At 44.3% G+C, this 25202-nt stretch overlaps 1 long non-coding RNA gene across 1 annotated transcript; it reads right to left on the bottom strand.

The window, feature by feature from the left end:
• Positions 1-216: 216 nt before the first annotated feature.
• On the bottom strand, positions 217-14013 carry LOC139584027 (uncharacterized). The gene is made up of 2 exons (XR_011676665.1): positions 13527-14013; positions 217-1010 (listed from the first exon to the last, which is right to left on the bottom strand). It is a non-coding gene; the product is annotated as an uncharacterized lncRNA (long non-coding RNA).
• Positions 14014-25202: the final 11189 nt, after the last annotated feature.

Raw genomic sequence — 25202 nt, 5'->3', positions numbered from 1 at the left:
GCGCAATCATCTTCTCCTACACATATACACAAGTTAGAGTCGCAACCCCCAAAATAATAAAAAAATAACATCCCAAATCACTAACAATATCCTCTGTTAATCTGTTTAAAACATTTATATTTTGAGAGTATGTATGGTACAGTAAAACAATATACTACAGTGAATCGGTTGACACTGGCATCTATTTGATTGACGACACGATTGAGACAATCAAAAAACTGTTGGAATGAAACTGTATTTATTCACGATGATTCATTGAGTATCTACAGTACAATAATATAGACAATAGCTCCTGTCACTCTGTAGCTCAGCTGAAAAGCATTTCCTAGTTGCTGTCAAAGCTTGACACCTAGCCAGCTGTCTGAAAACTGAAACTGAAAGGAGATGTAAGCTGGTAAACATCACCACTGTCATCAGCCTTATCAAAGCGGCTTTATATCAGTCACTTTCCCTATCAAAGCTAATCAACTGGTCTCCTGGTCCCAGCTCAGAACAGCCGTCAAGACAGGGAACAAACACAGACTCATTTGTCCACTAAGGCCAATATTTGATGTTTTCTCTGCTCAAAAGGGTTGAAAACAAGCCAGTCATCCAAAGGTTGAAAGTGTGCCCTGTTTTCAAATGACGTCAGAGCCTAATCTTTTCCCCTTCTGTTCCATCTCTCATGCTCTTGGCTCCAGCTGAGCTCGGCTGAGCTGCAAACTAATTGCTAGCGATTGATTCATCTACGGTTCAGATCCAGTGCCACGTCAGACAGACAGACACGTAAATAATCAGATACATCGGTGACGCACCGTCAGAGCCATGGCGAACGCAGTCATGTCCCGCGGCCTCGTTACATCCCGCTGGAATTAAAGGGCTACCTCTTATCAGCCCCCTGCACACAGGCTGTCCCCACGGTAACCGTCTTCCACCACCAATCCGAGGGCAGCGATGTGCATCCACCGGTTTATAGCCGGGTCGGCGCTGTCCTGGTTTTGCTCACTGCTGCAGAACTGGCCTCTATCTATCTGGGGAAACAAGAGAGAGTTATTTAGAGCCAAACAACCCACTCAGCTAATAGTATGACATTTGTTCTCCCCTCTAATATCTGCTTGTTTGGATTTCCGTTTCTGTTTGTGCTCGATCTCAAGAGATACTGTCAAGTTACAATGCCAATCTGCTTAACTTCAAAACACTTATTTGAACAGAAACGTAGGTAAGCAAGGTTCAAACAGATATTGTCCTTAATAGATGATGTTGACTACTTTTTAACAGAATAGTTCCCAAAATAAATGTGAAGTTACAGTTAGTTTACTGTAGCCTCTGGGCTTGTTAAGGCCTTATGCTCCACAGGGAGCAAAGAGGAGTAGCTCTAAGTAAGAAAATACTGTTGCCTATGTTGTCAAGCACAATTCTGTCCTAACACAACTTTTAATCCTGTTAAGATCAGCAGAATAGAGACAGAAACAATGTGACTGCCAGGAAAAGCAGGGTATAAAAGTCCTAACCCAAACACAATGGGGATTTGTCTGAGACTGTCACGTCTTGGCAAAGTGTACAACGCTGGAGGCATCCGCTGCTATAGTGTATCAGTGATTCATCTGAGGCGTGCAAGTCTCTGCCTGTTCCTTCCCTGAGTGCTGCTCTAGTCATCCCTCATACTTACTTACTCTCCCTTCTCCACTGAGCCCGTGCTGTGAATGCCTCCACTCACAGTGCACATATTAGGGCACGATTAGCAGACTGTTTGTACCATTCTCACATTGTTAAACCACATCTGGAATGCTCACAGTGATGACATCATAGCAGAGGACACAGAACAGATCCATGGACTCCTCCTAACAATAACACCCAGTGTTCCCCTCTCACCAGTCTTAACCGTGGCTGCAGGGCCCAAAATTGCCCTCTGAGTGCCCACTACCCTGACATATGCCATCCTGGTTTTGTTGTGGCCCTGGGGGGCTCCAAGGACAGAATGTGCAGCCAATCGGCCCCAGAGCCAGACCTTGCCAAAGCCACCGCTGGCCTCTCTCCTCCAGGCCTCCTGCCTCCTTTCCCTCCCTCCCTCCCTCCCTCCCTCCCTCCCTCCCTCCTCTTATCCTTCTCTTTTCATACTGTATCTAACCTTCAAACTTGTCCCCATTTCAGCACTCTGTTCAGCTTGGTGTGAAGCTCAGAGAAGCTTCTCTTAATAACTGTCAATCAGAGGTCAGCAGCATCAAAATATGTTATGTTCTCTATAAGAGAAGCAGGGGGTTCGGAGAGGTGGAGGGGGGTTGCTAGCATTTGGTACAATTGTTCAGGTAATTACAGTACCAGTCAAAAAAGTTTGGACACACCTACTCATTCAAGGGTTTTTCTTTACTTTTACTATTTTCTACATTGTAGAATTATAGTGTGGACATAAAAACAAATAAATAACACATATGGAATCATGTAGTAGCCAAAATAAGTGTTTAACAAATAAAAATATATTTTAGATTCTTCAAAGTAGCCACCCTTTGCCTTGATGAAAGCTTTGCACACTCTTGGCATTCTCTCAACCAGCTTCACCTGGAATGTTTTTCCAACAGTATTGAAGGAGTTCCCACATATGATGAGCACTTGTTGGCTGCTTTCCTTCACTCTGCGGTCCAACTCATCCCAAACCTTCTCAATTGGGTTGAGGTTGGGTTATTGTGGAGGCCAGGTCTTCTGATGCAGCACTCCATCACTCTCTTTCTTAGTCAAATAGCCCTTACACAGCCTGGAGGTGTGTTGGGTCATTGTCCTGTTGAAACGCATGATAGTCCCACTAAGTGCAAATGAGATGGGATGGCATTTAGCTGCAGAACGCAATGGTTGCCATGCTGGTTAAGTGTGCCTTGAATTCTAAATAAATCAGACAGTGTCAACGGAAAAGCACCATCACACCTCCTCTTCCATCATTCACGGTGGGAACCACACATGCAGAGATCATCCGTTCACCTACTCTGCGTCTCACAAAGACACGGTGGTTGGAACCAAAAATCTCACATTTGGACACATTAGACCAAAGGACAGATTTCCACTGGTCTAATGTCATTGCTCGTGTTTCTTGGCCCAAGCAAGTCTCTTCTTCTTATTGGTGTTCTTTAGTAGTGGCTTCTTTGCCGCAATTCGACCATGAAGGCCTGATTCACATAGTCTCCTCTGAACAGTTTATATTGAGATATGGCTGTTACTTGAACTCTGTGATGCATTTATTTGGGCTGCAATTTCTGAGGCTGGTAACTAATGAACTTATCCTTTGTAGCAGAGGTAACTCTGGGTCTTCCTTTCCTGTGATGGTCCTCATGAGAGCCAGTTTCATCAAAGCGCTTGATGGTTTTTGCGACTGCACTTGAAGAAACTTTCAAAGTTCTTGAAATTGTACGGATTGACTGACCTTCATATCTTAAAGTAATGATGGACTGTAATTTCTCTTTGCTTTTTTGAGCTGTTTTTGCCATAATATGGACTTGTTTTTTTACCAAATAGGGCTATCTTCTATATACCACCCCTACCTTGTCACAACACAACTGATTGGCTCAATCGCATTAAGGAGAGAAATTCCACAAAGTAACTTTTAACAAAGCACACCTGTTAATTGAAATGCATTCCAGGTGACTACCTCATGAAGCTGGTTGAGAGAATGCCAAGCTGTCATCAAGGCAAAGGGTGGCTACTTTGAAGAATCTCAAATATAAAATCTATTTTTCATTGTTTAAAACTTGTTTGGGATAGGGGGCAGCATTTTCACGTTTGGATGAAAAGCGTGCCCAGAGTAAACTGCCTGCTACTCAGTCCCAGTTGCTAATATATGCAAATTATTAGTAGATTTGAATAGAAACTCTGACGTTTCTAAAAAACAGTTTGAATGATGTCTGTGAGTATAACAGAACTCATATGGCAGGCGAAAACCTGAGAAAAAAATCCAACCAGGAAGTGGGAAATCTGAGGTTTGTAGTATTTCAACTCTTTGCCTATCGAATATACAGTGTCTATGGGGTCAAATTGCACTTCCTACGGCTTCCACTAGATGTCAACAGTCTTTAGAACCTTGTTTGATGCTTCTACTGTGAAGTAGGGGCGAATGAGAGGGGATTGAGTAAGGTTTCTCCCAGAGTGCAATGAGCTGACCATGCGCGTTCACGTGAGAGTTAGCTTGAGTTCCATTGCATTTCTGAAGACAAAGGAATTCTCCGGTTGGAACATTATTGAAGATTTATGATAAAAACATCCTAAAGATTGATTCTATACTTCGTTTGACATGTTTCTACGAACTGTAATATGACTTTTCTGACTTTGTCTGAACTAAGCGATCGGGCATTGAGCATTTGGACTACTGGGCTTTTCGCGAACAAAAAGGAGGTATTTGGACATAAATTATGGACGTTATCGAACAAATCAAACATTTATTGTGGAACTGGGATTCCTGGGAGTGCATTCTGGTGAAGATCATCAAAGGTAAGTGAATATTTATAATGCTATTTCTGACTTCTGTTGACTCCGCAACATGACGGGTATATGTTTGGCTTGTTTTGGTCTCTGAGCACCATACTAAGATTATTGCATGGTTTGCTTTTTCCGTAAAGCTTTTTTGAAATCTGACACAGCAGTTGGGAGAAGGAGAATTATATCTATAATTCTGTGCATAATACTTGTATCTTTTATCAAAGTTTATTATGAGTATTTCTGTAAATTAATGTGGCTCTGTGCAAATTCACCGGATGTTTTGGAGGCAAAGCCAAATGTAAACTGAGGTTTTTTTCATATAAATATGAACTTGATCGAACAAAACATACATGTATTGTGTAACATGTTGTTCCGGCAGTGTCATCTGATGAAGAATATCAAAGGTTAGTGATTAATTTTCTCTCCATTTCTGCTTTTTGTGACTCCTCTCTTTGTTTGGAAAATGGCTGTATGCTTTCTGTGACTAGTTGCTGACCTAACATAATGATATGTGCTGCTTTTGCCGAAAAGCCTTTTTGAAATCGGACACTGTGGTTGGATTAACGAGAAGTGTATCTTTAAAATGGTGTCTAATACTTGTATGTTTGAGAAATTTGAATTATGAGATTTCTGTTGATTGAATTTGGTGCCCCTGCAATTTCATTGGCTGTTGGCGAGTGTTCCCAGACTGTCACGCCCTGGCCATAGAGAGGCCTTTATTCTCTATTTTGGGTAGGCCAGGGTGTGACTAGGTTGGGCATTCTAGTTTCTTTATTTCTATGTTTTCTGTTTCTATGTTTTGGCCGGGTATGGTTCTCAATCAGGGACAGCTGTCTATCGTTGTCTCTGATTGGGAATCATACTTAGGCAGCCTGTTTTACCACCTTAGTTGTGGGTAGTTATCTTTGTTAGTGGCCTGTATAGCCCTAGTAAGCTTCATGTTCACTTTTGTTGTTTCTTGTTTTGTTGGTGACATTTAACATAAATCAAAATGTACACACTTTGGTCCAGTCATTTCCCTGACGACGTTCGTGACACAGACAGGTTAACACTTTTTTGGATACTACATGATTCCATATGTGTTATTTCCTAGTTTTGATGTTTTCACTATTATTCTACAATGTAGAAAATAATAAGAAATAAAGAAAAACCCTGGAATAAGTAGGTGATTCCAAACTTTTGACTGGTACTGTATATATTTGAAGGTGAAAGAGAATGACATAATGTTCACTCAAACAACACAACGCAGCCCGAAGCAAACCCAACAGAAGAGAAGGGTGGATAGAGGGATGTGACTGATGGAGAGAGAGAAAGAGTCAGAAGGGAAGGGGAAGGTGAGTGAAAGAGAAAGGAAACAGGACGAGAGAATATGGGTAGCAATAGAAAGAGTAAGGGGTGAGTAGAAAAAGAAAGAGTGAAAGGAGGAAAATTCAATTTTATTTGTGTCTCTCTCTCTCTCTCCCTATCTCTCTACAGCTTTCTCTCCGTCTCCCTGTGTCAGTGTCCAATATCAACTTCTAAAACAATTATTGAACTGCCGTAGGGGAGGCAGAGAGCACAGTCAGCAAACAGACCTGGGAAGAGTACCTGTCAAAGAGAAAAGGGGAAGAGAGTAGAGAGGGGTGAAATAAAGGATAGGAGGAGGGGGAGGAGGGAGAACTGAAGAATCATCATAAAAATGTAGATTTAATGAAAGTTAAGCCTCGTATTGATTCGGCTGACAGTTCACGTATGAATGTGTGTGTGAGAGAGAGAGTGTAAGCGTGTTTGTGTGTGTTCTCTAGCTGTATCTTGGGCGTCTTTGGAAGAAGACAAAACTACTCAGGGCGAAAGCAGATTATGAGATTAAATATAAATAAATAACTATGTAAATGAATGCACTAGTAAAATGGGTTGGAAATCATTTCGCTTAAGCTTGTTAAAGGACTGTGTGTGGATTTGCATCCCCTCAGTGTGTGTGTGTGTGTGTGTGTGTGTGTGTGTGTGTGTGTGTGTGTGTGTGTGTGTGTGTGTGTGTGTGTGTGAGATGATGACGACTTTGTAATGGGATCTCTAAGAGGTGGGAAATGAATCTCCTAATCAGTGCACGGCGCGTTAGCTTAGTAATGGCCTCTAGGTGGGGAATTACCTGCAGAGCGTCTCTGCCCCCAATGACTTTGCCTTTTTCCTCTCATTTACTGTAGCTGAGCAATGACTGGACTGCCCTGCCTAAGACTGTATGGCCAGTCAGCGGTCAAATCAATCTCGGGTAATAGAGTATCGTAAATCTCCCATGCACGCTATTATTTTAGAGTAACACTGAAACTAACATCAACAATGGTATAATCATATAGGAGTATAGGTCTTGTTTTGTTATGAGACTGCTCTTGTTTAAATGGCAGGAGAAAGGTATTGTGGTACTTTTAAAAGTTGTATTTCACTGTTTCAAATGGATGGAAGTAACATACTGTATGCATTGCAGACTTGGTGTGTATGAGTGTGTGTGCATGTGTGTTTACTATATGTGGAAATAGTAAGGAGCACTCAACACCCAACATATGGCAGCAGATGTGAGAGGGTGTTTTGAGTGTGTGAGAGAGAGAAGTTTATAGGCACCCAACACTTTGCACAGCAGATGTCACATTCTGTCTGGCACAATGATCTGTGGGGCTGCTCTAGTTATATCCTCCTCTCTGTCACCACACACACAAAGTCCATGAGTGTGCTCTTCTCCAACACAGAGGGAGTAGGTAGGATGCTGGGGCTCGCAACAGGAGAGAGAGAGAGCTGGGGACAAATTGAGCAAGACAGGTAGAAAGAGAGAATAAGAGACATATAGAGCTGGGGGGGAGAAGGAAGGACAGGTTCCCAAGTAAGCAGAAAGGGTACAGGAAGAGGTGAGGTTGTTGGTTTACAAACTCAGGGGTATGGTTAACAAAAGCTAGGGTCACAAATAGAAAAACTAGGGGTTAACTAAAATTGGAAAGAGGGGGTTTACAAACCAAAGCTGGGAGGGGGTTCTCAGTCCAACTCAAACACAGCAAATGCCTGCCTGGTCTCAGGGCTGGCAGGCCAGACTGGTGCTTTGAGAGAGAGAAAGGAGTGACTGTGTTAGAGAGAGGAGTGAACAAATAGAGTAGGGACAGGGGGACGGGGGCTGTGCCTTTTGGAGCCCCAGCTAGTGAGAATAGCAGCCATTTTACATCAGCTTGTTCCCTTCCACTTTAACGACAACAAGAGCTGGGAACAGAAGGAGGAGAGGAAAGTCTAAACGGGTGTTAATAATGAGAGAGGAGCAGATAGAAAAAGAGCGTGAAGAAGTGTGATGTGAAAGTGATGACACAGCAACAAATGTTTCATGTCTCCACTCACATGGACAAAGGCATTGTAGTAGTTAATGTGTTAACCACCAGATAGGAACAGATACTGTAGGGATGAGGATGCAATGGAAGGCAGCATGGAGCCTTGACTTGGACTGCTCTTCTTCTTATGTGAGTGGAACAATAGCCTGATTACAAAAGCTTAACAAGATGCACAGTGTGGCCAAGAGGATTGTGGGGATTTTCTCTACCTCTCTTTATCTCTCTCTCTCTCTCTCTCTTTCTTTCTTTCTTTCTCTCTCTCCATCTCTGTCTGTGTCTCTGTCTCGCTCTCCGTCTTTCCTCTCTGAATCTGTGTCGCAGTCTTAACGGTCGGGCAACCACTGCATGTTAAACGTTCTTTGTTTGTAATCAATCAGCACAAAATGTTACAAGAGCAGAACAGGGTTTATTATAGCAGCGGCTCAGAAGAATGACACCAGTCTGCACATCCATCAACTTCACACCACAGGGCCCTGCAAAATAACACTCCCTATTCACCAACCATGGCACATATAATGGGCGTGGGTGTCCTATAACATGGCAGGCAAAGTCATGCAAAACAAATGCAAATATCATTGGAGAAGACAGTTGTCTAAGAGCAGGTTGAATACCTTATGCAGGTGGAATAGAAGACTCTAGAAAGGCAATCGGTGAAACGTTACCTCTTCTGTCATTTGAAAAAGCTAAGTCCCCATTTCAGATAACTGCTAAGCTCTGTCACAAGCATTCGTCTGAGTAACAAACCAATTTCAGTAGGACATGTTTTCCCCATGATTTGGGGCCTGGCCATACCACAGTGAAACATGCTGAGACCAAAGAGAAGAAGAGCATGTGTGTGAACACTCCAGCTATCAGACTGAGAGAAAGAGAGAGAGAGAGAGAGATAATGAAAGGAAGAAAAAACAAGAGGCTTGCTTGACTTTGAAGTGGCCCTTATCACCTTCCCTCCCTCCTCCTTCACCCATCATCCTGTCCTCCCCCCCTTCTCCCTCCCCATCCTCAGTGAGTCATATATCTGTCTCCTCACTGTCAGGATGCCTCTGAAGTTTAGGAATGTCTTCCCTGGATCTGAGGCCCTGTGAGTCATGGGAACACCTGGAAGGGGGGAGAGAAATGGAGAAGAGAGAAAATGCGAGGGTGAGGGAGGGTTAAGGTTAATCCCCTCATCCTAACACCTATCTAGGGCACTTTGTTGACAGAGAAGGAGCCTGATGGATTGGTTCTGGTATTCATCCGTGTCTAGTTTGGGAGAAAAGCGTTCGAACTCTAGAATGAGTGTAGAAATATGGCCCTGTCCAGCAGTGACATCAGAGGCGGAGGGGGGCGAGGTTGAGTGACGGGAGGGGCGGGTTTTAGTGGAGTGGGGGTTAATAAAACAGAACATGGGTGATGTCGCACCCTGTCCTAGCTACAGTATATCGTTCCTGCACAGCAATGCTGCATTCCTAAAGTCTGCATGCTCCACAGTCATCCATCTGCCTGCCTCCTCCAGCCCACGGCAGGCAGTCTGTCAGCCTCAATACACACCAGGCAGATGTGTACGTGAGTGTGTCTGTTTGTGCGTGCGTGTGTGCATGTGTGAGTGAGAAAGAGTGGGAGAGAATGACAGTTGCTAACAGAGGGAAAGAGATACTGTATGTTTGTGTGTTAGTGCAAATGCTTGTGTCTGTGTTTATTTTTGTGTTGTAGCATGGTGCATGTGTATGTGTGGTATACTGTAGGTGTATACGTGTGTATGAGTCTATTTGTGCTTTAGGGTCTGAAGTGAAGCCATGAGGATGTCATGGCCACTGAGCACTGTTGCTCTGCAGAGCCACTATGACAGCAGAGTGGAGTAGACATAAATCAATGGGTGACTGGATAAATCACATTTACTGCTGTATTTGTCCTTGCAGGGGATGTCTGTTTTCTTTCTCCCTGTCTTGCACTGCCTAACTGTATGCCATCCCCTTTCCTGATGAGAGAATATAAAACAATTGGCTCTTTTAGTCAATCTCCAGGTCATAAATTCTCACTCCCAGGGCACCATTAAATATTTTTTCTTTCCGGTAGAAAGAAGAGAAATTTGAAAGTCAAAAGCGAGAAAAATTTACAAAATTAAATGACACCAAATGAGGGGAAAATGGAGGGAATTCATCCAGCTAGCAGAGAATGTCAGGACCACCGCACATGTAGAGAAAGAGTAAGTGGTAAGACAGATTTAGATTCAGTTTCAGTGGCATTGATTTTGCAGGAAGGTGTCTCTGTAGCCAGCCTGCATGATTAGTCCCCCCAATCAATGGCTCCACAGAGAATCTCTCACTGGCAATATTTCCAAAGGCCAAACGAGCCTAGGAAATTAGAATGAAGAGAGATAGAGAGAGAAAAATGAGAGAGAGAGAGAGAGAGAGAGAAAGAGAGGATAAAGAGTGGGAGAGAGAAAGAGAAGAGAGACAGAAAATGAGAGAGAGGTATAGAGACAGAGCGTCCCATGTTACAGAGAGATAAGGACATGGTCCCACAAAAGAACACCACTTATATGTATTGTCTGCCAGCCAACACGCCTGTATTGTTTGTTTGCTATAATGGCTGGCCTGCTGTAATTCTCTGGGTGACACTCCCTGTCCCTGTCCCTGCACCTCTATTTGGACCTTCTGAGTGTTCAATTTAGTCAAGAGGAAAAAACCTACACTTTTTCCCCCCTTCAACATGTTTTGTTGTAGTGTGGGTGTTACATGGAGGATTCACTCAAGCTACAAAAGTGTATATCCACAGGAAAACGTCCACATTTCCCCCTCTCTTGTGTTTGGGTAATGTGAGGGTGTTCTGATGTGAAGTGTTCTGAGTAAGCAGATAGGACAGAGAACGGAGCCCTGTAATTGTCTCAAACAGTGATTCCTGTGGCTCAGGGTGTGGGAGACCTCAGCCTGGATGTCAGAACTGTGATTTGAGGTGATTCAGAGTCAAGGATCAGGGTTTATTGGAGGTGGGCAAGGTTTGGAATGCATGCAGATAGAAACCTGATGTTGAGGCATTACATGTCTGGCCAACAGTTGGCTAGCTTCAGAGCTATATACATGTATTTCCTCTTGTAGAGGTAGAAAGGATGTTCTAGATTTATGGAACTATAGTCTTGAAATATACAACACTATTCCCCTCACCTTCATGTTTTATAGTTTGCTCTTTCACTTTATATCAATATCTCCTTATGCATCTACCTCTTCTTCAGTATGGTGTGTTGCTGTGACCTGGGCACCCTTTAGAATGAGAGCCTGGTCTCAATGGGTTTTCCCTGAATAAATAAAGAATACGTTTAAAAAACAAAGAATGTAAAATGATGGCATGTCCCTGCATGCTGTAAGGCACCGATACTGACACAGACTCAGCCCATAATGCTTCACTCCTGTCTGTGTACAATAAGCTGATCCCCTTGGTTCCGTTCCAAAAGGTATTGGATCTCAACCTGACTGACTGACTGACTCGTCAGCTATGCAGAGCTTTAATCATCTCAATGTAACACTGCGCCATCACTGGCCCAGGCGAGCCAGAGCATGTGTAGGCTACAACAGCCTAGTACGGCACAAAGCTCGATTTACATAGAAATGACCAAATTACCAAGCACAGGCACCAGCAAATGGTTCCATCATTCAAAGTGACTGAAAAATAGTAATGACACACACACACCTCTAATACGGTAAAAGCCGTGAGCCAACACTAACATTCAGAAAGGCCATGGAGCTATGAAGGGAGGAGAGGGAAAGTGCTGAATCAGCGATGTGCTGGTATTTTGTCATCAAGTGCCACATATCCCCTTGCCCTTCTCTGTATCGATTCTCTCAGTACTCGGCAGTGATGTGGACAAAGCTCTGATGTCACAGTCAGGGCACACATAATCACGAGTCCCGCTAATCATACTCAAATGTCATTGGCATGAACAATGGCAATTTATTTTCCATTTCCATGCCTCTGAGTGCCGTCCACCTCCATGGTCTTATTGTGTATGGGGTGGTTGTGTTTCTGTATTTCGAAAACGTCAGGCATAAGGCGAGTACAGGTTTGTAGTGTGTGGTGTTACGGCTGCAGATGCGCTGCCTGTTGTATTTAGAAAGGTCACAGCCTCCCTGGTGTTATGCAAGCGGGAACCATATGTCCGTCCAGCTCATTCAGACCGGCCAACATTTAGAAAGCTGCATCACTTGCCTTGCACCATGCAAATCCTAAACTCACACTGCACTGCATTAGCATAGAACTATCTTGATTAAGAACACATGCCCACAGCACAGCCCAGGTGGGTCTGAAGGAGCCTCACTCAAAAGCCAAGTGATAGATTATCTTTATGAATGCGATCAGTAATTCTTCCCCCTCTGAAAAACAGTCATTTCCATAAGCCTACTAATTCACATTTACATAGAGATTAAGCCTTATGCTAATGACCAAACTCAGTGTGCTTGAAACAGGCCTCTGTAGAGGCTGCACTGAGGCTTCAACAAGCTTCACCCAGAAGATTACACAAATCTGCCAGCCACGTTATTCAGGAGCCAGGGTGGGTTTTCACTCAATGAGAAGGAAAAGAAGAGAAAAGAAAGAGGGAAATGCTGGGACAGCACCTAGGCCTGACATGGAGGAGCTAATGTCATGCTTGGCTGCATCAGGGAAGCAGATAAACAGGACAGGATGTTAATACACAGGAGATGAGTAATTGCAAGGCTTGCAAATGTAAAATTAACGTGTGACCTTTCTCTAACTTTCTCTCTCTCTCTTTTCAATGAAAGAGAGGAGTTTGTACACAGAAAGCCACCCAGCTATTGGCACCAGTGTTAATTTGCTAGATGTTAGAGAGAGAGAGAGAGAGAGAGAGAGAGAGAGAGAGAGAGAGAGAGAGAGAGAGAGAGAGAGAGAGAGAGAGAGAGAGAGAGAGAGAGAGAGAGAGAGAGAGAGAGAGAGAGAGAGAGAGAGAGAGAGAGAGAGAGAGAGAGAGAGAGAGAGAGAGAGAGAGAGAGAGAGAGAGAGAGAGAGAGAGAGAGAGAGAGAGAGAGAGAGAGAGAGAGAGAGAGAGAGAGAGAGAGAGAGAGAGAGAGAGAGAGAGAGAGAGAGCTACAACCAGCACATAAAGTAGAGATAAACTACAGATATATATTCGCGTCTTGTCCAATGAAAACCACATAATGTATTGGCTATTATTTGAATAATGTATAACACCCCGTGCTTAATTTATAAATCGGGAGGTCCCGGAACACATAGTGTGCGAGAGAAATGGGGGGGGGGGGGGGGACTCTGAGGTACCGGAACACATTGGGAAAAAAGTGTCAAACAACGCAAACAGCGCAGCAGCAAGAGTAAACCGCCAAGTATCTTTGGTGTTGTAACGGACAGCTCTCTCCAAGGTGCTGATTAATTCAACGCATTTTAGACATCACTGCAGTATGCTCACATACTTTAGTATAGCTGCGGGTCTTACAAAAGTTTTTCTAGACATCAATGTACACCAAAAAAATGTTGACGACTTTGCAGAACACCCGTCATATGCATACATACTGAGCTGTGGGGCTTACAAGACCCGAATTTCATATAATTTTCAAGAAATCAATGTAGCAGTAGAACAAATTGTACAATATCGGAAAATAACTTCAAATAAAATAAATCAATGTAGGCTAGAGCAGAACACACATGAGAATATATAGGCCTCCTGCCTATGTGATAATATGAAGCACATATTCCGATTACCTTCACAGTACAACAAAAAGCTCGTAAAGAAAAACAATTTCCTACCTTAGTTTTCAAAACCTTCCACAATGGGGGCGGCAGGTAGCCTAGTGGTTAGAGCGTTGGGCCAGTTAGCGGAAGGTTGCTGGATTACATCTCCGAGTTGACGAGATAGGAATCTTGTACACAGAAAGCCATTCTCGTCAATTCTATTTAACTCCTGAGAGTCAATTTCTTGCTCAAAGCCATGAGCGGGCTGTGACGTTTAGCCTCCTTTTAAGGCTGTTCTGAAGACTCTGTCTGTAGTGTATATTTTTACTCATTTTGTGTGTTAACTATAAGGCCTACTAAAGAGTGGAGGTGCCGGTGGTGATGCTGAACTGGTGAGATTAGCAGCGCTGCTAACTAAAGCATCGCCATCAGGAGCAGTTTGACCCTCAATCTTCTCCTCCAGCACTGACAGTTCTCTGGCTCGTTCTGGGTTCGATTCACAAACTTTCTCTGGATTTTTGGACTTGAAAAACGTAATCAAACTCGAATGCCTTTTCTTTTTAATTTTTAATTTGGCTTTCCCACGATTCAAATTCAGTAGGGAGACGACTAGGCTACGTACGTGATTACGTAGGACCTCTTCACCAGCTGACCACCACTACCAAGACCTACAGTGGGGAGAACAAGTATTTGATACACTGCCGATTTTGAAGGTTTTCCTACTTACAAAGCATGTAGAGGTCTGTAATTTTTATCATAGGTACACTTCAACTGTGAGAGACGGAATCTAAAACAAAAATCCAGAAAATCACATTGTATGATTTTTAAGTAATTAAATTGCATTTTATTGCGTGACATAAGTATTTGATCACCTACCAACCAGTAAGAATTCCGGCTCTCACAGACCTGTTAGTTTTTCTTTTAGAAGCCCTCCTGTTCTCCACTCATTACCTGTATTAACTGCACCTGTTTGAACTTGTTACCTGTATAAAAGACACCTGTACACACACTCAATCAAACAGACTCCAATCTCTCCACAATGGCCAAGACCAGAGAGCTGTGTAAGGACATCAGGGATGAAATTGTAGACCTGCACAAGGCTGGGATGGGCTACAGGACAATAGGCAAGCAGCTTGGTGAGAAGGCAACAACTGTTGGCGCAATTATTAGAAAATGGAAGATGTTCAAGATGACGGTCAATCACCCTCGGTCTGGGGCTCCATGCAAGATCTCACCTCGTGGGGCATCAATGATCATAAGGAAGGTGAGGGATCAGCCCAGAACTACACGGCAGGACCTGGTCAATGACCTGAAGAGAGCTGGGACCACAGTCTCAAAGAAAACCATTAGTAACACACTACGCTGTCATGGATTGAAATCCTGCAGCGCACGCAAGGTCCCCCTGCTCAAGCCAGCGCATGTCCAGGCCCGTCTGAAGTTTGCCAATGACCATCTGGATGATCCAGAGGAGGAATGGGAGAAGGTCATGTGGTCTGATGAGACAAAAATAGAGCTTTTTGGTCTAAACTCCACTCGCCGTGTTTGGAGGAAGAAGAAGGTTGAGTACAACCCCAAGAACACCCTCCCAACCGTGAAGCATGGAGGTGGAAACATAATTCTTTGGGGATGCTTTTCTGCAAAGGGGACAGGACGACTGCACCGTATTGAGGGGAGGATGGATGGGGCCATGTATCGCAAGATCTTGGCCAACAACCTCCTTCCCTCAGTAAGAGCATTGAAGATGGGTCGTGGCTGGGTCTTCCAGCATGACAACGACCCGAAACACACAGCCAGGGCAACTAAGGAGTGGCTCCGTAAGAAGCATCTCAAGGTCCTGGAGTGGCCTAGCCAGTCTCCAGACCTGAACCCAATAGAAAATCTTTGGAGGGAGCTGAACGTCCGTATTGCCCACCGACAGCCCCGAAACCTGAAGGATCTGGAGAAGGTATGTATGGAGGAGTGGGCCAAAATCCCTGCTGCAGTGTGTGCAAACCTGGTCAATAACTACAGGAAACGTATGATCTTTGTAATTGCAAACAAAGGTTTCTGTACCAAATATTAAGTTCTGCTTTTCTGATGTATCAAATACTTATGTCATGCAATAAAATGCAAATTAATTACTTAAAAATCATACAATGTGATTTTCTGGATTTTTGTTTTAGATTCCGTCTCTCACAGTTGAAGTGTACCTATGATAAAAATTACAGACCTCTACATGCTTTGTAAGTAGGAAAACCTTCAAAATCGGCAGTGTATCAAATACTTGTTCTCCCCACTGTATGTCAAGATCAGTTACTTACTCCACCGGCCCTCCCATAATCTTTATGTACAAATAAGAGAGCAGGTCTGGAATCAGTGGCAGGATAGGATGATTACAGAGAAGGATCACCGCGGTTTAACATTATGTTTTTTCTGGTTGGCGGGAGAAATAGCGAGGAGGAATCTTAATTAAACGCTGATCGATTTTATTAGAATGTCTACAGTGCAAACCGTGAAACAATTCATAAATCATGCCGCGAGAGGTACCAGATCTGGTCAAACAGATGCAGGGACAAATAAAGTCAAATCTGAGAGGTGCCGGATCTTGTTTCCGTGATCTGGCTCAAATTAAGCACTAATAACACCCAAATGGTATTCAACTGTAAATGATTCGTCAAATTAAAAATCAGGATTTTCTGCAGGCTGTTTACAGTTTATAAATTTCTCTGTAAGCGATGTACTGTCTGTAGCCCTGTGTATTACACGTTTTATTTTTCAAAACAATGCATTGACCTGTATGTAGCACATTACATAACAAATAGACTGGAATCTGCACGTGAAAGGCTTGAAGTTTAATTTGTAAAGTTGGCCTTTTATCTGACAGATATAAAGCTGGGAGGACATATCCTATTATCTGACAGATATAAAGCAGGGAGGACATATCCTATTATCTGACAGATGTAAAGCAGGGAGGACATATCCTATTATCTGACAGATATAAAGCTGGGAGGACAAATATATTATCTGACCTACAGTATTTAAAAGCTGGGAGGACATATCTATTATCTGACAGATATAAAGCTGGGAGGACATATCTATTATCTGACCGATATAAAGCTGGGAGGATATATCTATTATCTGACTGATATAAAGTTGGGAGGACATATCCTCTTATCTGACCGATATAAAGCTGGGAGGATATATCTATTATCTGACCGATATAAAGTTGGGAGGACATATCTATTATCTGACCGATATAAAGTTGGGAGGACATATCTATTATCTGACAGATATAAAGCTGGGAGGACATATCTATTATCTGACCGATATAAAGCTGGGAGGACATATCTATTATCTGACCGATATAAAGCTGGGAGGATATATCTATTATCTGACCGATATAAAGTTGGGAGGATATATCTATTATCTGACCGATATAAAGTTGGGAGGACATATCCTCTTATCTGACCGATATAAAGCTGGGAGGATATATCTATTATCTGACCGATATATAGCTGGGAGGATATATCTATTATCTGACAGATATAAAGCTAGGAGGACATATCCTATTATCTGACCGATATAAAGCTGGGAGGATATATCTATTATCTGACCGATATAAAGCTGGGAGGATATATCTATTATCTGACAGATATAAAGCTAGGAGGACATATCCTATTATCTGACCGATATAAAGCTGGGAGAACATGTCCTACAGGAACGTGTTTATCCTTCTTTACTGTACAATGTTTAATTTACAGTACCAGTTAAAAGTTTGGACACACCAACTCATTCAAGGGTTTTTCTTTATTTTTGCTATTTTCTACATTGTAGAATAATAGTGAAGACATCAAAACTATGAAATAACACATATGGAATCATGTAGTAAGCAAAGAAGTGTTAAACAAATCAAAATATAATTTAAATTTGAGATTCTTCAAAGTAGCCACCCTTTGCCTTGATGACAGCTTTGCACACTCTTGGCATTCTCTCAACCAGCTTCACGAGGTAGTCACCTGGAATGCATTTCAAATAACAGGTGTGACTTAATTTGTGGAATTTCTTTCCTTCTTAACGCGTTTCAGCCAATCAGTTGTGTTGTGACAAGGTAGGGGTGGTATACAGAAGATAGCCCTATTTGGTAAAAGACCAAGTCCATATTATGGCAAGAACAGCTCAAATAAGCAAAGAGAAATGACAGTCCATCATTACTTTAAGACATGAAGGTCAGTAAATCTGGAAAATATCAAGAACATCGAAGGTTTCTTCAAGTGCAGTTACAAAAACCATCAAGTGCTATGATGATCAAGTGCTAATACCTATTTTTTACTCGAATACCTATTTTTTACTTAAAAATTGCACGTTGGTTAGGGCCTGTAAGTAAGCATTTCACTGTAAGGTTGTATTTGGAGCACGTGACAAATACACTTTGATTTGATTTGACGAAACTTGATCTCATGAGGACCGCCACAGGACAGAAAGACCCAGAGTTATCTCTGCTGCAGAGGATAAGTTCATTAGAGTTGCCAGCCTAAGAAATTGAAGCCAAATAAATGTTTCACAGAGTTCAAGTAACAGACACACCTCAACATCAACTGTTCAGAGGAGACTGCGTAAATCAGGCTTTCATGGTCAAATTTCTGCAAAGAAACCACTAAAGGTCACCAATAAGAATAAGGGACTTGCTTGGGCCAAGAAACACGAGCAATGGATATTAGACCAGTAGAAATCTGTCCTTTGGTCTGATGAGTCCAAATTATAAATGTTTTATTTCAACCACCTTGTCTTTGTGAGATGCAGAGTAGGTGAACAGATGATCTCTGCATGTGTGGTTCCCACTGTGAAGCATGGAGGAGGAAGTGTGATGGTGTGGGGGTGCTTTGCTGGTGACACTGTCAGTGATTTATTTAGAATTCAAGGCACACTTAACCAGCATGGCTACCACAGCATTCTGCAGCGATACGCCATCCCATCTGGTTTGCTCTTAGTGGGACTATCCTTTGTTTTTCAACAGGGCAATGACCAAACACACCTCAAGGCTGTGTAAGGGCTATTTGACCAAGAAGGAGAGTGATGGAGTGCAGCATCAGATCACCTGGCCTCCACAATCACCCGACATTAACCCAATTGAGATGGTTTGGGATGAGTTGGACTGCAGAGTGAAGGAAAAGCAACCAACAAGTGCTCATCATATGTGGGAACTCCTTCAAGACTGTTATAAAAGCATTCCAGGTGAAGCTGGTTGAGAGAATTCCAAGAGTGTGCAGAGCTGTCATCAAGGCAAAGGGTGGCTACTTTGAAGAATCTAAAATATATATCTTTTTTAACACTTTTTTGGTTAATACATGATTCCATGTGTTATTTAATAGTTTTGATGTCTTCATTATTATTCTACAATGTAGAAAACAATCAAAATTAAGGAAAACCCTTGAATGAGTAGGTGTGTCTAAACTTTTGACTGGTACTGTATATTAAAAACACAAAAAATGTTGATTTAAAAACAGGATATGTCCCATGTTAAATGGAATATGTGAGAAAATACCGGTTGACACATTTTCCATGATATATATCACCACCAAAATCAGTCAGTCTTGACTGCATATTTCCTAAAGAAGTTTTCTAATTAAATACCAGTGGAGGCTGCTGAGGGGAGGAAGGCTCATAATAATGACTGGAACGGAGCAAATAGAATGCCGTCAAATTACGTGTTTGAAGTATTTGATACCATTCCACCTATTCCGCACCAGCCATTACCACGAGCCCGTCCTCCCCAATTAAGGTGCCACCAACCTCCTGTGTTGGATACAATCTCTTTTTCAAGAGACACCTGGTCCAGAATGATTGAATGAAAGAATGCTCTAGTATTAAATGGTGAGAGGATATAGACTAGTTGTTTCAGCCATGATTGAATGAGAAGATGCTGGAGTACAATGAGAGCAGCAGACCAGTGTTATGGAAGATTACAGGGCGGATGTAATCTTTTCCATAATTGCTGAGTGCAGCAGGTTGGCCAGGCACTGAAAGAATGGACAACAGCTGGAGAGCTGTATGAGTGTTCCCCAGTGAATGATTTACTCTGACAGAGCCCTGCACAAACCAATTCCCCCACTCCACTCAACTCCACCATACAACTGTGCCGAGCTGCACGGCCATCAGATCTTAGGGAAATATGTTCTGCTCGAGAGGACCTCTTTTATAGGTTTTTATATTTTAACACACATACACTGGCAACATCTGCCTATCTCTCTCCCTGTCTTTCTATTGCTCTCTCTCTCTCTCTCTATCTCTCTATCACACACACAATCACACAGAGAAATGTGAAATCAGAACCAGCCTCTATAGATTAATGCAGTTGTGGGGATATACAGTATATACATACAGTACAGATGCATATAAAAATAGATAACCCTCTGGGATAAAAATCATCATATAAAAATGTCCACCTCTTACACAATTCTCCCTCTACCAGTCACGTAATCACATTCTATAAACGGCATAACCAAAACTCTATAATTATATGCAACTGTATGTGTTATGAGTTCAATTTATTGTAAATTCATTTAAATTAGGAAATTAAATAGGCCTAGCTGCCTCTCCATCTTCCTGCGTGCCTTCCTACCTCTGTCTCTGCATGGAGGGTTAAACAGGGTAACCCTGCTCTGACCGAACCAGGCATAATGCCAGCTTGCCTGCCTGGCTGGCACACCACACAGTTCTCTCCCTTCCCTTCCTCTACCCCCCCATTCTCCGTGCCAGCCTGTGCCATCCCAGGTCCAGCTCTCCACCCCCCCACTCACTGCCCCTACATTACCTTGTCCCCCAGCCTTGGCCGTGCTGCCCAGTCCCAATCTCTACCCTCCTCTAGCCCACCAATCCCCTAATACCCTTGCACCTCTCTAGATCCCCAACCTTGATCTGTGTCCCCATTCCCTGGCCTCCATCCCCCCAGTCTAAGCCCCATGATTTCTGCTAAGTCCTCGCACCCTCCAGTACCCCAGCACGTGCTCTCCTACCCCACAGTCCGAGCCCCTTGATGTACCTCAGTCCCCTCTCCCTCCAGACCCCAGTCCGTGCTCTCCAGTCCCTCAATACCCCTGCCATGGTCTGCAGCCAGTCAACTGTGACTGAGTGACTCTCCTCTCCCCCTAGTAGGCACACAGCTTTATAATGAAGTCACTCACTGACGCACACAGACAGGAAGTGCCATGCACTGCGCAGCCATGAAGGAATGCCAGTTATGTCCGTCCACTAGCCCACGATGTGCACATGGCCACCTCTCTAAAGCAAGCCAGGCTGGATAGTCCCCTGGGATCTGGCAACTGAGGCCCAGTTGTTGCTCAGTGATGTTTTGTTGAGATGATTTTTGTGGAGGCTATTTACACTGAGTTAACATTCACAACTATGACATCTTTATTGAAGTGAATACAAAACAATATTGTTTGGTAGAAATTGCATTAATTGAATACAAAACAATGTATACTCCATTTATATATCAAATAAATTAGTATCCCTGTTTACAAATGACAACCTGACCTGTTGAAAAACAAAGAACATTATCTGAACAGCTGAGCTTCAATACACAGCTGTGTCTCACCAGCTCGCAGGATTCTGGGTTGTGTGTGTGTGTGTGTGTGTGTGTGTGTGTGTGTGTGTGTGTGTGTGTGTGTGTGTTTGTGTGTGTTTATGGAGGTTCAACCTAGCCTCCTCAGGTGTGTCTGCATTGTGGGAGCCTCTGGAATGCAGACCAGAGAGATAAGATCTGTGTTTTTACCTATTCTCTCTATAGGCTCAGGCTCCATCCAGAAACAAACAACCCTAACCCAAAGCACTTCATGTAGATCTGAAAATATTAGATAGCTAGGTATAAGAAATATGGTGGTAGCTTGACCTAGGTTAGGAGGAAGGTTTGCCATATTGGATATAGAAGCTTCCAATACAATACTTTCAAATCCAAGTGTAGGATGTAGGGCTACGGGTTGTTTTTGGATAGAGCCTCAAGACTACAGAGAGCAGAGCCTCTGCCAGCTTATAGTACACAACTGCCTGTGCCTGCCTGGCTCCCTGGCCGCCCTGTGACACAAACAGAGCATGAATAGGCCCAGAGGACGGCCATAGATGCCTGGCCCCTGCACCCTGCATGGCTGACGAGCTCACACGTCCAGATGGGTTTAATTTAAAAAAACGCTGCCATTAGCAGGGCCAATGAGGAGTTGCCATAATGAGGCCATGTCACATAGGGTGCTTGGAGAGTTCACTGCCTCAGTGTGGACAGTGGGATGGTGGTGGAATAGAGGGAAGGGGGCGGTAAGTTTTGTGAGGTTTGTGGCCAGTTGACACAAGCCAGACATTGAGTAAGATGGCGAACATGTGATCTGTTAGGAGCGGTTCTGACAAAAGGCTTTGATATCTGCCGCTAGTGTTATATAAATCCAATCCATTAGAAGTGACATGAGCCCTGGTGCAAAAAAAAATACATAAAAAAAACAATTGAGAAAATACAACCTTTGTTTTCCATTTAGCTAACCACTGTAGACAGATGCTAGGCAGGGACATGGGTGGAGGAAGGGAGAGGGGGTGGATGGAATCATGGTGGGGTGCAAGTCTAGTTCAGGCATGCAGACCTAGGCTTAGTGTTGTTTTTAATCCCTCATGTCTGCAGCCCATCGTAAATCTGCTGGAAGGTTGGTCCTTACCTCCCCCACATACCCCTCTGACTCCCTCTTCCCCAGAACACTGTTAAAATTACCTGTTTTCCCCCTCCACAGCAGTCAGTGCACTTATTGATCCCCCAAATCCCTATTACAGGACCGGCAAGCAGGCAGACATGCAAAGGCAGGCACCAGGGAGGCAGCTAGACCTGCTAAAGCCTCCAGCTCCAGCTGCTCAAACCCCAGCCGCGTCTCAGGCTGCTAATCGCTCCCTAATAGGGAGAAACACAGATCGATGACAGTGACACGCGTAGTGGACACCACGGGTTGTGTTTTCATAGAAGTCAGGATAAGGCACCTCATAGTGCATAAACCCTTCTCATTGTTAAAGTGAGGCTCTTTCCTAAGACCCCCTCCTCTCCCTTCCCTAACCCTACATCTGCCAGGAACAGGATGAATTATGGAGCGCCCTGCAGCTAGCTATCAACAAAAGGTGTAAAAGGAACCAGATGAGATCAGGGATAGAAGGAGGAGATGGAGGGATAGAAAACCATTAGCTGGAAACCATTAGCCCTTCAAACATTTATCACTGACATCCCTATGATGTGCCTCCAGCATGTCTTGATAAGGGGATCACAGTAACCTGAAAGGTCACTGTGGAACTAATGAGAAAGAGACTCACTGTAGTTTGTGAAATCAAATAAATGCTGTGCTTCCAAGATGTAGCAGTTTATGTAACAATAACAAAAAAGGGGCCTCAGGTTAGCAGATGGATTTGGTCAGATGCCTTCACCTTGTCTGATGATAAAATTAACCCTTCAAATAAACTAATGAGGTGTCCATTTGTATCAAATAAATGCTGTGGCTCCATGATGTAATAACTTATGTAATAACTTTTACCTCCCCACGTCTACCTTTGACTCATTCCTCTCTGCCTCCTTCTTTCCACTCCTCTCCTCTTTTGACCTCACCCTCTCACCTTCCCCCCCTACTCACAAGGCAGGCAATACGCTTGACCTCATCTTTACTAGATGCTGTTCTTCCACTAATCTCATTGCAACTCCCCTCCAAGTCTCCGACCACTACCTTGTATCCTTTTCCCTCTCGCTCTCATCCAACACTTCCCACACTGCCCCTACTCGGATGGTATCGCGCCGTCCCAACCTTCGCTCTCTCTCCCCCGCTACTCTCTCCTCTTCCATCCTATCATCTCTTCCCTCTGCTCAAACCTTCTCCAACCTATCTCCTGATTCTGCCTCCTCAACCCTCCTCTCCTCCCTTTCTGCATCCTTTGACTCTCTATGTCCCCTATCCTCCAGGCCGGCTCGGTCCTCCCCTCCTGCTCCGTGGCTCGACGACTCATTGCGAGCTCACAGAACAGGGCTCCGGGCAGCCGAGCGGAAATGGAGGAAAACTCGCCTCCCTGCGGACCTGGCATCCTTTCACTCCCTCCTCTCTACATTCTCCTCTTCTGTCTCTGCTGCTAAAGCCAATTTCTACCACTCTAAATTCCAAGCATCTGCCTCTAACCCTAGGAAGCTCTTTGCCACCTTCTCCTCCCTCCTGAATCCTCCTCCCCCTCCTCCCCCCTCCTCCCTCTCTGCTGATGACTTCGTCAACCATTTTGAAAAGAAGGTCGACGACATCCGATCCTCGTTTGCTAAGTCAAACGACACCGCTGGTTCTGCTCACACTGCCCTACCCTGTGCTTTGACCTCTTTCTCCCCTCTCTCTCCAGATGAAATCTCGCGTCTTGTGACGGCCGGCCGCCCAACAACCTGCCCGCTTGACCCTATCCCCTCCTCTCTTCTCCAGACCATTTCCGGAGACCTTCTCCCTTACCTCACCTCGCTCATCAACTCATCCTTGACCGCTGGCTACGTCCCTTCCGTCTTCAAGAGAGCGAGAGTTGCACCCCTTCTGAAAAAACCTACACTCGATCCCTCCGATGTCAACAACTACAGACCAGTATCCCTTCTTTCTTTTCTCTCCAAAACTCTTGAACGTGCCGTCCTTGGCCAGCTCTCCTGCTATCTCTCTCAGAATGACCTTCTTGATCCAAATCAGTCAGGTTTCAAGACTAGTCATTCAACTGAGACTGCTCTTCTCTGTGTCACGGAGGCGCTCCGCACTGCTAAAGCTAACTCTCTCTCCTCTGCTCTCATCCTTCTAGACCTATCGGCTGCCTTTGATACTGTGAACCATCAGATCCTCCTCTCCACCCTCTCCGAGCTGGGCATCTCCGGCGCGGCCCACGCTTGGATTGCGTCCTACCTGACAGGTCGCTCCTACCAGGTGGCGTGGCGAGAATCTGTCTCCGCACCATGTGCTCTCACCACTGGTGTCCCCCAGGGCTCTGTTCTAGGCCCTCTCCTATTCTCGCTATACACCAAGTCACTTGGCTCTGTCATATCCTCACATGGTCTCTCCTATCATTGCTATGCAGACGACACACAATTAATCTTCTCCTTTCCCCCCTCTGATAACCAGGTGGTGAATCGCATCTCTGCATGTCTGGCAGACATATCAGTGTGGATGACGGATCACCACCTCAAGCTGAACCTCGGCAAGACGGAGCTGCTCTTCCTCCCGGGGAAGGACTGCCCGTTCCATGATCTCGCCATCACGGTTGACAACTCCATTGTGTCCTCCTCCCAGAGTGCTAAGAACCTTGGCGTGATCCTGGACAACACCCTGTCGTTCTCAACTAACATCAAGGCGGTGACCCGTTCCTGTAGGTTCATGCTCTACAACATTCGCAGAGTACGACCCTGCCTCACGCAGGAAGCGGCGCAGGTCCTAATCCAGGCACTTGTCATCTCCCGTCTGGATTACTGCAACTCGCTGTTGGCTGGGCTCCCTGCCTGTGCCATTAAACCCCTACAACTCATCCAGAACGCCGCAGCCCGTCTGGTGTTCAACTTTCCCAAGTTCTCTCACGTCACCCCGCTCCTCCGCTCTCTCCACTGGCTTCCAGTTGAAGCTCGCATCCGCTACAAGACCATGGTGCTTGCCTACGGAGCTGTGAGGGGAACGGCACCTCCGTACCTTCAGGCTCTGATCAGGCCCTACACCCAAACAAGGGCACTGCGTTCATCCACCTCTGGCCTGCTCGCCTCCCTAC

Source organism: Salvelinus alpinus, chromosome 9 (genome assembly GCF_045679555.1).
Source record: "Salvelinus alpinus chromosome 9, SLU_Salpinus.1, whole genome shotgun sequence".
Taxonomy (NCBI): Eukaryota; Metazoa; Chordata; class Actinopteri; order Salmoniformes; family Salmonidae; genus Salvelinus; species Salvelinus alpinus.
This window is presented reverse-complemented; position numbering and strand designations above follow the sequence as displayed.